The 12864-nt window shown below is 46.9% G+C and overlaps 1 non-coding gene across 1 annotated transcript; it reads right to left on the bottom strand.

The window, feature by feature from the left end:
• Positions 1 to 459: 459 nt before the first annotated feature.
• On the bottom strand, positions 460 to 567 carry LOC114217673 (U6 spliceosomal RNA). The gene has a single exon (XR_003611014.1). It is a non-coding gene; the product is annotated as a U6 spliceosomal RNA (small nuclear RNA).
• Between the last annotated feature and the right edge of the window lie 12297 nt (positions 568 to 12864).

The raw sequence follows: 12864 nt of genomic DNA, 5'->3' as shown, positions 1-12864 counted from the left end.
CTCCGGGAAACCCCGGGCGGGAGCGTGGGCCAAAGATTCCCCGCCGCGCCGGGCAGGCGGCAGAAACCAGCTCGATCCTGCTGTCCTCCGTCTGCGAGCTTTCATTAGCATGTGAAGAAAGGGCCGCAGAATGCCCGCCGAGCCTTTGGAGCCTTTGGAGCCTTTGGAGCCGCGCCCATGCTCGCCGGCTGGGCGTGGGGGCAGGGAGGGCGCGGGCCGCGCCGGCCGCCGGGTTTCCCGAGTCCAGACCCGTCGTAACTGCCGGACACCGCGCGGCCCCGGAGCTCTTTCTAGCCCGACTAAGGCCAAAATCCATTCTAGTCACAGCACTCCCGAAGTTCTCAGCTACCTCGGTGATTGATCCAATTTAGAAAGCATAGTGATTTGGGAAAGAAAAAAAATACTGTAATAGGAATGGGTAACGTGTTGAATTATTTATTTGTATTATTATTTATTTTTCTATATGGAACGCTTTTCACGAATTGGCCTGTCTTCCTAGCGCAGGGGCCTTGCTAAACTCCTCTGTACGGTTCAGATTTTTAGTGTATGTGCTGCCCAAGCGAGCACATGTTGAGTTATTAACTCACTTTCACGATTTCTTATGAAATAGAGACCAGTACTGCCCTCGTGTTAGAAATAACATGTTTCAGAGGCACGTTCAGACACAGATGCCAAACTCCTAACCTTACAGTGGCCGCGTTCCTTGAACCAGTATGTGCTTGAGTTACCAGAAGCTTCCCTGAATGTTTGCACTCTAACAAGAAATTTGGTGTTTATTTCTTAGGGGGAAAAAAAAAAATAAGGCCAGGCCAATCTTGGCTTTGGAGCCCACGGGGCAAGCAGGTGTGTCCAGGGATTCAGGTCTGCATCCCTGAATGCACTGCATCTGAGACTGTCTTGTCTTCCTCCTCTGAAAGGGAGACAGATGGAGTGGGAGAGCGCGGAGTTTAAAGCACAAAGGATCCCAGCTTTGTCCTGCCAGCTCTACCGCCCTGTTACGTAGCCGCAGTTCAGCCCAGCTGTTCTGAAATGAGACTCACTTTAGACATGCAAATGACTCACCCAGGAGTGTGCAATCTTAGCGTCTGACAAGTCACACTGTGGCTTTGAAGACCATTTGGGAGCCGGCTGTGTTCTGCCAGGAATACCTCCCCGGGGGTTGCAGTTGGAGCTAAAGGAGATGAGGACTACAAATGGGTTTGGAAAAACGGAAAGTACTAAAGGAACACTCAGTTTTATAAAAGCGCTGAGTCCTGAATAAGTTGCAGGCCATTGAACCAGTCCATGCAATAGGCAAGATTTTGCAAGGACTCTCTTCTCTTGGCCAGGGTAGACACAGTCTTGGTCTAAAGCTGCTTCCGTTCCTAATTTCTGGTTTCCAATCTTTCTCTCCTTCTCTTCCCCTGTCCCTTGCCCCGTCCACTGACTGGGCTCTCCCTTGGGTGTAATCCTCTGCCGGATTTAGCCAAGGACACTGCAGCGGCATGGTCGAAGAGAAAAATAAGCCTGTGCCCCGCAACAGTAAAGCTTGAGCGGGCAGAGTAAAAGCATCAAAGGCGAGGCAAAGTGAGGAGGAGGTGGCGGAGTGCACAGAGGAGGGAGCTGTGAAGACAATGGGAGGAGAAGCCTAAGGTTTAATACACACCACGGAAGTGCCCACTGCAAATTCCTTATTGCTCAGTGAGCAGCAGTCTCCCCAGTCATCTTCAAAGCTGCCGCTGGCTTGTCAGATGCCAAAAGCCCTCCTTCCAGGATGCGTCATTTCCATCTCCAAAGGGACTTTGCGTTTCAGTATAACTGTGCTAGACAAAGTAACTCGAGAGGCAGCATGGCCTCATTGGTTAAGAGCGAGGACACCCCCGGGCAAAACTGCTTGGGTTTGAATCTCGACTTTGCCACTCAGGAGCTCTGTGATCTTGGGCAAGATAATTAACCTCTCTGTGCCTGAGTTTTTCTTTTCTGTAAAGCAGGGATGATAGTAATAGCACCTGGTTCTTAGATTATTGTACAAACTACAGGTGTTAATCTTTGTAAAGTGCTCAGAACATGTTCTGGCACATAGTTTCTTTACAGTTTTAAAAAAATATATATATGACTACTTTATGGCTACATCTCCCTGACTAGATGTAAGCTCTGAGAGCGAGGCCCCTGTCTGGGTTTTGCCTGTCCTGTGCACCCAGTGATCAGCTAGCACAGCATATGGTAAGCACTCAACTCTTTGGACAATGAGAATCTCCCACACCATTCCTAGACTCCAGCTACAGAAAAGGGGGACTGGGGCCCCAGCTCCACTTAACCAAGAAGTAAAGGCCTCCTGCTAGCACTCAATAAAGCTGAAGTAACCCCAAGAGCTATGCTGTGACACAGTTCCCTGTTCTCAGACCCTTGGACTTCTCCTTGTCTTGACCACACAGGATGTGGGGCCAAGATCTTATCTGACTGAAGGAAGCACTTGGTCTCTGAGTCAGGCCTCACTGCCCGGGTTCAGGTATGGGCCGAGTGTTAGTTGCCTTGTCCTTGGTCTCTCACATTCCCCTGAGGAAGAACAGTCAGCTCTGTAGCTTGCGGGCAGAGGGCCAGCCTCCCTCCCCCACTCTCCAGGCACCCGGACCCTTCTTCAGAAGTTTGGGCTGGATGCATCTGTACCAGAGAGATAGCTACAGCCCCAAGTTTCTTACTGAAAATGTTGACATCTCCCCTTTGGCTCACAAGGTGAACAGCATTTGCAGGGCCCTGCTTGGCCGCCTCTCCAATGGACGACTCTAGTTAGGCCCAAGGGAAAGTGAATCTGAGTCACCTTTGATGTAAACTCTTCTCTGTTGCAGAGAGAATACAGTTGACTCTTGAACAACACAGGTTTGAACTGTGCGGGTCCACTTATACACACATTTTTCGATAAATTTTTTTTTGGTAAAGTATGGCACTGTAAATCTATTTTCCCCTTCTTATGATTCTCTTAACATTTTCTTCAGCTTACTTTATTGTAAAAATACAGTATATAATACATATAACATACAAAATATGTGTTACTCCACTGTCTGTGTTATTGGTAAGACTTCTAGTCAACAGTAGGCTATTAATAGTTAAGTTTTGGGGGAGCCAGAAGTTATACATGGATTTTCGACTATGTGGGGGATGAGAGTTTGTGCCCCAAACCCTCACGTTGTTCAAGGGTTGACTGTAAATACTAACAACTAAATGCTTTGATTTTAAGATTTATTGCAGGAGCACCTGGGGGACTTAGCCGGTTAAGTTTCTGCCTTCGGCTCAGGTCATAATCTCGGGGTCCTGGGATTGAGCCCCGCATCGGGCTCCCTGCTCCGCGGGAAGCCTGCTTCTCCCTCTCCCACTCCCCCTGCTTGTGTTCCCTCTCTAGCTGTGTCTCTCTCTGTCAAAGAAATAAATAAAATCTTAAAAAAAAAAGATTTATTCCAATTTCATGGGTGCAAGAATATGGAAATTTGCATCTTAGAATTCATGAAAACAGCGCCATTACTACATACAAACAGCTAGAGGAAAAGATTAGCAGTCAGAAGAGAACATTCACATGTTCCACCAACAAATCCACCCACCACAGCCTCTGACCTCCCTCTCCTGACAATGGGTGAGCCGCCCGTGCTCCCACCTGGGCCAACCCTGCACATGCGTCCTGGGTCCCCTCCCCTCTTAACAACAGAAACACCACTCCCATATAGCTCTGGCCTCTCCCTTGAACTCATGGCTCATGTATCCTAACAGCCACCTCAAATTAACAGGTCCAAAATCAAATTTTTTGAATTCCAACCTCAAGAAGTCCTCCCGTCTTAATAAATGGCAGTTTTCCCAGTTAGTCTGGCCCAAATCCTCGGAATCTGAATCATCCTCGACTACTCACTCTCTCCCACCTAATCCATCAGCAAATCCTTTTAGACTTCAGAATATCTCTAGAATAAGATCATCACACAAATTCTGCTTGCTACCACCCTAGTCCCAACTATCATGCTCCTTTACCTGGGCTGTTGCAATAGTCTCCTACTGGTTTCCCCAGCCCACCCGGTCTCCTGCTTTCTGTCCCAAAGGGATCCTTAAGATCTACACCAGACCCCTGCATATCTCTGCTCCTACTGTCTGAGCTACCACCTCAGGTGGAAGGAAAGCCAAAGCCTCCTGCAGGATCTATCCCCTAGCTCCTCTGGGTTCCCCTTTCCCATGCTTACTCTGCTCCAGTCCAGCGGGCTTCCAGGCTGTTTCTAGAATACACCGAGCACTCTCCCACTTCAGCAGTTTCTTCTCCCCTCGTCCCCCTGCAGGTATTGGCTCCCTGTCACTCCATCAGAGCCGTCCCCCAGAGAACAGCCCTCCCAACATCATTCTCCCCTTTCCCTGCTTTCTTCCCTTTGCATGTTGCCCCCTCACATTTTGTATACCTATGTTTTTTCCCTTGGCTGTGTCTGTGGCCCCCATTTGAATGTGAGCTTCATGAAGTCAGGGATTTAATTCACTGCTGTGTCTGGCATGTAGAAGGCACTCTGTGAAGATTTATAGAATGACTTCTGATGCTGAAGAAAACTATGCAGAAAGGTTAAGAGCATGACCATTTTTCCTATTCTTTTCTATGATGAGGTCACTGGGAGTTAAAAGAAAGATATATGCATAAGTGTTTCTCGGAAATTGTCTGAAAACACAGAAAACAGCTGTCTTGTAAATCTTACAGCAGGATCGTTTCTGAAGGCATCTATCTGTTCATGGCCTGAGAGTGCTTGTGCAATTGAGGAGTCTGGCCAGGCTTCACCTGTGTCACTGAAATGACCCAGCTGCTGTCATCTGCCAAGGATCTCCTCATTCTCGAGGCTCACCCCACCCCCTGCCCTCTCCATCTCACTGCCTGTAGGGGCCTGACCATCCTTGCTCAACTTCTCTATCGCATGCCCCATCAGTTCTCCCTCTATGCACCCTCAGCTCTTTCTCCAGACCCTTCTTAAGCCATTTATAAGCCTATATGGCACACATCTGTGTCCCCATCTGCACCTGTCTGTCTCCTCCCACCAACCCCCCCCCCCCCCCGCCCCGGCCTCAAGACTGTGAAGCATTTGAAGGCTGGGGTTGTGTCTTACTCATATTTGTATCCCTAACCTCAAACACAGTGCCTGGCACATTGGTAGGTACTCAAGAACTCTTTGCTGAATGACTGAGTGAACTCTCCATTTTCAACATTCCGGGTTTTTCAGTTTCCCCAACACATGTTGAGCTCATTGTTGGCAAATTTACATGCCCTCCAAACAGCATTCTCCACCCCCTCATGTCTATACACACACACACACACACACACACACACACACACACACACACACACCCCTACCCTTCAATAGCTAACTCTTAGTTAAGCAAAATATTTTAGTTCAAAAAACATTCATTGTCAGGGCACCTGGCTGGCTCAGTCAGGGGAGTGTGCAACTCTTGATCTCAGGAGTTCGAGCCCCATGTTGGCTGTAGAGATTACTTACCTAAATAAATAAAAGTTAAAAAAAAAGATTTAAAAAAAGCATTTACTGTCCTACTGTCTATTTACATTGTTCCAGTACTATACGCAGTGGTTAATAAAGATGAGCTGGTGGTTGATTTATTGGCTCAAGGTCTATCAAATATCATTTTTTTCTTTTTCTTTTTTAAATATTTTTTTATATTTTATTTATTTATTTGAGAGAGAGAGTGAGAGAGAGCACAAGATGGGGGGAAGGTCAGAGGGAGAAGCAGACTCTCTGCTGAGCAGGGAGCCCGATGCGGGACTCGATCCTAGGACTCTAGGATCATGACCTGAGCCGAAGGCGGTCGCCTAACCAACTGAGCCACCCAGGCGCCCCTCAAATATCATTTTTTTTCATGAGGCCTTTCTTTATAATCCTAAGCAATGCACATCTTTCCCCTGCCAGAGGATGCACAGCACGGAGAACTGGTTTCAGGGAGAGGCAGTAAGAGCTGGGCATGTGTAAGAGCTGGGTAACCCCAGTTTTCCGGTTCAAACCCAGGTTTTCCTACTTACTAGCTGTCTGGCCTTGGCGGGTAGTCACTTTGTATCCGAGCATCTGTCCCCTCATCTTTAATACAGACTTAATAAGAACCTCTTTCTGAGGACTGTGGGGAAGATTACATGAGATACCCCATCTAAATAAGGCACATAGATCATGAGCAAAAAATGATAACTGTTATTATGTCAGAGTTCAAGTCTCTGATATGATTAATCACTTCATGAAATATTGTGCTGTATTTTCTAATTCTGCCATATATTATCTCTTAAATGACAGTTCACACTCCTGGAAGGCATGGGTCACAAACAAATAGTAGGCCTAGAATAAACATGGAGGAATTAAGTTGTTCCAATTATATGAGTTAATTCCTGGGCCCCTGAGGCTATTTGGTTTTGTTTTGTTTCTTACTACTTGGTAGGTCTTTCTCTCACACTGGGGTTAGGGAGGAGGGGCAGGCCTTTCACCTACGATTCTGTGTCCACGTGATTGTCCGTAGAGAGAAGTGGCCCTGGCTGACGGCGGGTACCGCGTGGGGGAGTGTGTGGTGACGCTCGGGCCCAGAGCTGCCATTCCTCCTCCTCCTCAGCAGAATGACTGGCTGGAAGCAGTGTCGCACAGGGCGTCACCTGCACAGAGCTGCGACCCTCCATCCTGACGCTGGCTGGGCCTTGTCTAGCGGTACCACTTCGGGGTAAGCTCCTTGACCTCCACCTCCGTATTTGCCGAGTGAAGATGACAGTCAGAGTCCCACCCTGGAGGGTCACCACACAAGTTGAACGTTAAGTGCCTGGCACACAGCTGAGGGCTCAGTGTGCGGTGATTATCTTTACGACAACGTCTTTATTCATTTGCTCCAGCTCTGGGGCAGGTCTTAGAGGAGGCCACCAGTGGACCTGCTTGAACACTGCCAGACCTCAGAAGGGACCCTTTGGAGGGTCACATGGAGGTTTTGTAACTATGGAAGGTCGTTCCTGCCCCACGCCAGGAGCCTCCTCCCATCCCTGAGAGAGTGCCCGGACAGCCCTAAATACTCGTCCATCAGGGAGCAGCTGGGGCACCAGGAAATGCCAAACTTCTTATTGCTCTTCTTTTATTTGTATTCTTCAAATGAACCTGGCATGGGAATCAAAATTTTAGAGTAGTGGGAGCTCAGGGGGCAGGATCTCCGAGAGAAGTATTAAAGGCACAGGCTTGGGGCGCCTGGGTGGCTCAGTCGTTAAGCATCTGCTTTCAGCTCAGGTCATGATCCCAGGTGGAGAAGGGATGATGGAACCCCTCACTCTTCCTGATAAATGAATGAGTGAATCAGGTCCAGGACTATTTCCTACTCATTTTCTGTGGCACACCCAGGACGGGCATGTTGTGTAAAACAAGGCGCTCAATGACAATAAATCAATGACCTTATCCTGTCTCACTTCCTCATGTTACAGATGAAGAAATTAATGCTTACAGTCCTTATGTTATTTGCCTAAGGCCCCGCATTCTGTATGTTCCCCACCTCTGGGCATGACAGGTGCAGTCTCCTCTGTTGACGTGTTTACTTTCGACACCCCCCCCCCCCATATATATAACAGTGGTCCAGGAGACTGTCCTTCTGAATTGGAGATGGAGTGACTGCTTTTGTTTTTCAGAGCTAACATATTTAAAATGGGTCCATTTGCCACACAGGTTGCTTTCCATAGTTACGACAGGGATTTTGTTAGTGCTGCCTACTTATTTATATGTGTTTATTCTGGATAATATATGTATATATTCCCATCTAATGGAACGGCATGTCTACCACTGTTGTTCCTAAACAGCTGGATACCTGATCTCTTGGCTTAGCTTTGCTACGATATCATTGTCTTCTAATTTATCTTTAGGTTACTGTTAGCCCTATGCCCCCCGGTCTATCTTTGTAGAACAGTGTGAATCTATTTTTTTCACTCCTACAAAATAAGAAAAACCCAACAACCAACAGTGTTAATACTAGTAAGACCACCGCCCACTTAATCTTCAAATGTGGCACCAGAAGAAAGTGGTTCCTCCACCTGCCTGTTATACACCTAGATATTTGGGAGATCTCTATTTTTGCAGCATATTATTGAATTCAGTCATCAGATTTCTTACATTATCCTGCTAAATCAAAAATAAATCACTCCCTTGTTTCTTTAACTACATTAGGGGACCCAGAGGGAGAATAAAACATGGCGGGGGTGTGTGTGTGGAGGGGGTGGGGAACAGGGAAGGGAAGCATCAGAGGAAGAAGACAGGTAGGAATGAAGCAGATGAAAAGTCCATGAGCAGAATACAAGGGAAAAGGCAACGAATGCAAAGATATAAAAATGTACAAGATTATTTTTATAAAATTATTTAACCATGTATAGTATGCATAAAAAGACTGGAAGGAACTACACCGATATGATAAGAGCGGTTGCGATAAGATTGGATTATTGTCCTTTATTCTTCCTGCTACATAAACTTACAATGCTCTGGGCAAGATGCGGTTCTTTACCCCACTGATGTTGGGCGTGGCCAGATGACTGCCTTTGGCCAATGGAATGTGGGTGGCGGTTACAATAGGCTAGTTTCAAGTGAAGACCTTAAGAGATAATCATGTTTTTCTGCTCACCCTTTCATATTCTTGTAATCTTCCACGGCAAAAAAATATCGGGAACTGCTGGTCTGAAGACGATGAGCAAACATGCAGGAGCAGAGCTAACCCAACTCAGCCAGAACTCAAGCCCAGCCAAGCCCAGCTGGGGACTCAGAGCCTCCATGGACCCAGGAAAGAGAAAATAAATGTTTGTTGTTGTAAGCTCTTTTTTTCTTTGTAAAGACGCTTATGCAGCAAAGACTGATTTATTATGATCATCTCTGAATGATGAGTTAGTTGATTTTTATTTTCTTCGTTATTATTCTCTGTATTTTCCAAGTACATGTGCATATGTTTATCTTACTTTTAGGGGAAAAAGAATCAATAAAGAATGAGGAAACACGCATTTCTTACTAAGTCTTTCACTATTATGATACAAGATCAGACTTGCCTGAATGGTACAAACAAGGAACTACTTTATAAGACTGTTCAGACAAGTGTTCCATATTTAAAAGAAGAAGAAGAAGAAGAAGAAGAAGAAGAAGAAGAAGAAGAAGAAGAAGAAAATAGGAATGGAAAAATGAAGGGGGGATATCAGAGGGGGAGGCGAACCATGAGAGACTATGGACTCTGAGAAACAAACTGAGGGTTCTAGAGGGGAGGGGGTGGGGGGATGGGTTAGCCTGGTGATGGGTATTAAAGAGGGCATGTACTGAATGGAACACTGGGTGTTATACGCAAACAATGAATCATGGAACACTACATCCAAAACTAATGATGTAATGTATGGTGACTAACATAACATAATAAAATAAAATTCAAAAAAAAAGACTGTTCAGACAACTTTAAAAATACAAGCATACTAGTTCCCATGTATTTTCTCTCCTATTTCTCTTTTCGACCTAACAATTAGGTTCACATTTCTATTGCCTTAGCGGATATTCTTAGTGTTTTGAAAGAGCAGCTATTTCTGAGGTTGTGTTTGAGGACCTGATTACATCACGCCCAAAGGCAAGCTCAGGGGGCCTGGGAGATCTTCGCCAGTTTGAGAGAATATTAAAGGTAATACTGTCAAGGGGTAGTTCTCTAAGAACCCCTTCCTTTCCTGTCAGCCTCTGGTCAGAATAATTTTTTGCTTTATTGATTTTTTTCTCATTCCTTATAGTGGTGAGAGAATAAAATAAAAGGGGCAGGAAAGGAACCATCAAGAGACGGGATGGAGGAGGCAGATGGGGAGGAAGAAAATGAGTCGGAAAGCGGAAACTGAGGAAGAGGAGAGAAGTGGGAGAGAGGCAGCGGTTAACGGGGAGGGGCTGCAGCTGCAGGCAGGAGGAGGCTCCGGATGTCGGACGGCTTGGCTGCTCACGGTCTACACCTGTTGTAAGCCAGTGCCGCTAAGCCAGACCTGCCCTGACTTTCCAGCCTGACCTACCTCCCTCTTCCCGATCACGGCTCAGTCACTTTGTTTCCTGTCTCCCTCTCCCCCTCCAAAATTCTCTCCGGTTCTTCTCAGTCCTTCCCAATTCTGACCACCCTTCAAGGCCCCGCTCAATCCTCTTCTGCTCCCCGAAGCAGCCCCAGCCCACTGATGTTGCCCTTCTCTGAACTCTGGGCTAGATCTCTTCCCCGAGTCTCCAGACTCATGACTCTGATTCCCCCGTCGCTGTCTAGCCGTATCTCAGATATGTCTGACCCTACCACAGCCTACATCAGGAGGCAAGCTCTAGGAGGCAGGGGTTTGGGGTTGGTTTGTTCACTGCTGTATCCCAGGGTCCAGAAGATGCTCGGCACCAAGCAGGCATTCAATAACCACTAGTTGAATGAAGGAATTTATAAACTATGGCAGGATCAGCGAGGAGCATACGACTCGCATCTACTGCATTGCTTATGATGCTTCTTGGCTGTCTAATTTTGCCTGCCGACCAGCAAAATGCCTTGAGGATCAAGGGCCCTGTGCTTTCATATTCCCCTGGGCTTTTAGCACAAAGCTGTGCACATGGGTGATTTATTCACCGATTAAGCAGCCAAGTCCCACAGCAGAACAAGCCCATGACTAAAGGCATCTCCCTCAAATCCTGGGAACCACAGGCTAAGTCAAGAAAAGAGCTGCACTCCTATCCCCTAATTTTGAGCCTTGTTGCTATGTCAGTATAATATTTTCTTCTGCTTGTTTTGTTCTCATCATTTTTTAATTTTTATGTCTTACCTACACATCTGGATTGTGAGCAGGGTCTGAGTCTCATTTCTCTTCCCACCCCTCGGTGGCCCATAGGAGCAGCTCAGCACAGGCCTTCAGTGGGCTCCTGACCCTGATTAAAGAGAAAGGCATGCAGAGCTGGAGGCCACTGCCTCCTAGGGTCCAAGCGCTTTGCCCAGCAGCGGGGGGGCGGGGGGGCGGGTGGACGGAAAGCAGGGGCTGTGATGTGCTGTGAGTGACATCACCCTTCCAGCAGCCTTCCTCCCCAGGGGTGTGGCGGCTTTTTATCTGAGTGCCCGGCTTCGCAGCAGCAACAAGACACAACAGGAAGCAAGTGTTCCATCCAGCCTGGTTTCAGGGTTTCTCACGGCATTATTCTTTGACACAAGAGCAGCTCCAAGTCAATGACGTGGGCCTCACGGGGAACTGCTTCCCACCGGTTACTGTGGTGGATGGAGCACTTGGTGTTCTGGCTTACTCGCTCTCTACATGGAAGCGCTCTTGGAATGACTAAGACTCACATCATCGCTACATTAGGAAGCAATTATCTGAACAGATTTGTTCCCTGAGTCATCCAGTTTGTTCCACTGGCATCCCCCTCTCTCTCTCTTTTCAAAAATCACCCCAGCAGTCAAGAAACCCAAACTTCCTGTAGTACCCCTGCTGTGTTTGTCAGGAGATAACATATCTGGTTTAGATGGAGTAACGGAGTTATTACTTTTGCTTGCGTTTACTAAGGCTGCCCTATTCTAATCCTAGATTTATTTTCAAAAGAGGAATGGTTTTCACGATTAATTTGTCTGCCTTTCACTCCTTTGTGTGATAGATGACTAATAATGCTTTCATCAGCTCACCAACTACTTGGCTTGGTTTCTTTTTCTTTCTTTTTCCTTTTCTCTCCCTCCCTCTTCTCTCCCCCATTCTGTTTTATTATTTTTTGATTTAAAACATTTTTTTAAAGTAATCTCTACACCCACCATGGGGCTCAAGCTCACACCCCAAGATCAAGAGTTACATGCTCCCCCGACTGGGCTAGCCAGGTACCCTTTCCATTTTGTTTTAAAGATATGAATACTTTTGGGGCACCTGGGTGGCTCAGCGGGTTAAGCATCCGACTCTTGATTCCGACTCAGGTCCTGATCTCAGGGTCATGGGAGCGAGCCCCACGTGGGGCTCCACACTCAGCATGGAGCCTGCTTGAGATTCTCTCTCCCTCTCCCTCTGCCCCTCCGTGACCCCCACATGCACGCGCACACACACACACACACACACTCTCTCTCTCTCTCTAAAATAAATAATCTTAAAAAAAAATAAAGATATGGATACTTTATCTTTATCTTGATATTCTGTATGAGTTTCCTGTGGCAGCTGTAACAAATGGCCATCAAAACAACAGGAGTATAATCTCTCTCAGTTCCGGAGGGCAGAAGCCTGAAATCCGTATGGCCTGCTGGAAACCAGGCTGTCAGCAGGGCCATGCTCCCCTAGGAGGCTCTGCCAGAGAACCCGCTCCTTGCCTCTACTAGCTTCTGGCGGAGGCTGGCGCACCTTGACGGGCGTGCCCTCAGCCCTGCAATCTCTGTCTCTGCGGTCACGTTACCCCCTTCTCTTCTGTGGGAACCTAATCTCCCTTTGCCTCTCTTGTATAAGGACACTCAGGAGGCATTAAGGGCTCACCTGGATAATCCCGGATAATTTCTTCATGGCAAGACCCTTCATTTACTCCTCTCTGCAAAGACTCCTTTTCCTTATAAGGTAACATTTACAGGCTTCAGGGATTAGGATCTGATGTCTTTTGGTGGTTATTATTCAGCCCACTGCATTTTCAATTCCCTGCTCCCCACAATGCACAGAATATTTTGTATCTACATGAAAAGGTTGGTGGAGGAAGATTAAGGGAAGAAAAAGCAAATCTAAAGGAAGCAGAAGATGGGAAGATGGTTTAAGAAGTCTTTCCTTGCTTGTTAATTCCTCCCGGTCATATGCTGCCCCTCTCGGCACCAGTTCCTGCTTCCTTTTTTTTTTTTTTTTTAAAGATTCAGCTTATTTTATTTGACAGAGAGAGTGAGAGAGCGCAAGCAGCAGAG

This window comes from Eumetopias jubatus, unplaced genomic scaffold (genome assembly GCF_037043125.1).
Source record: "Eumetopias jubatus isolate StellerSeaLion01/CBP00866 unplaced genomic scaffold, mEumJub1_p1.0 scaffold_5, whole genome shotgun sequence".
In the NCBI taxonomy this organism is placed as follows: Eukaryota; Metazoa; Chordata; class Mammalia; order Carnivora; family Otariidae; genus Eumetopias; species Eumetopias jubatus.
The sequence above is the reverse complement of the archived record's forward strand: the minus strand, read 5'-3'. Positions and strand labels throughout refer to the sequence as shown.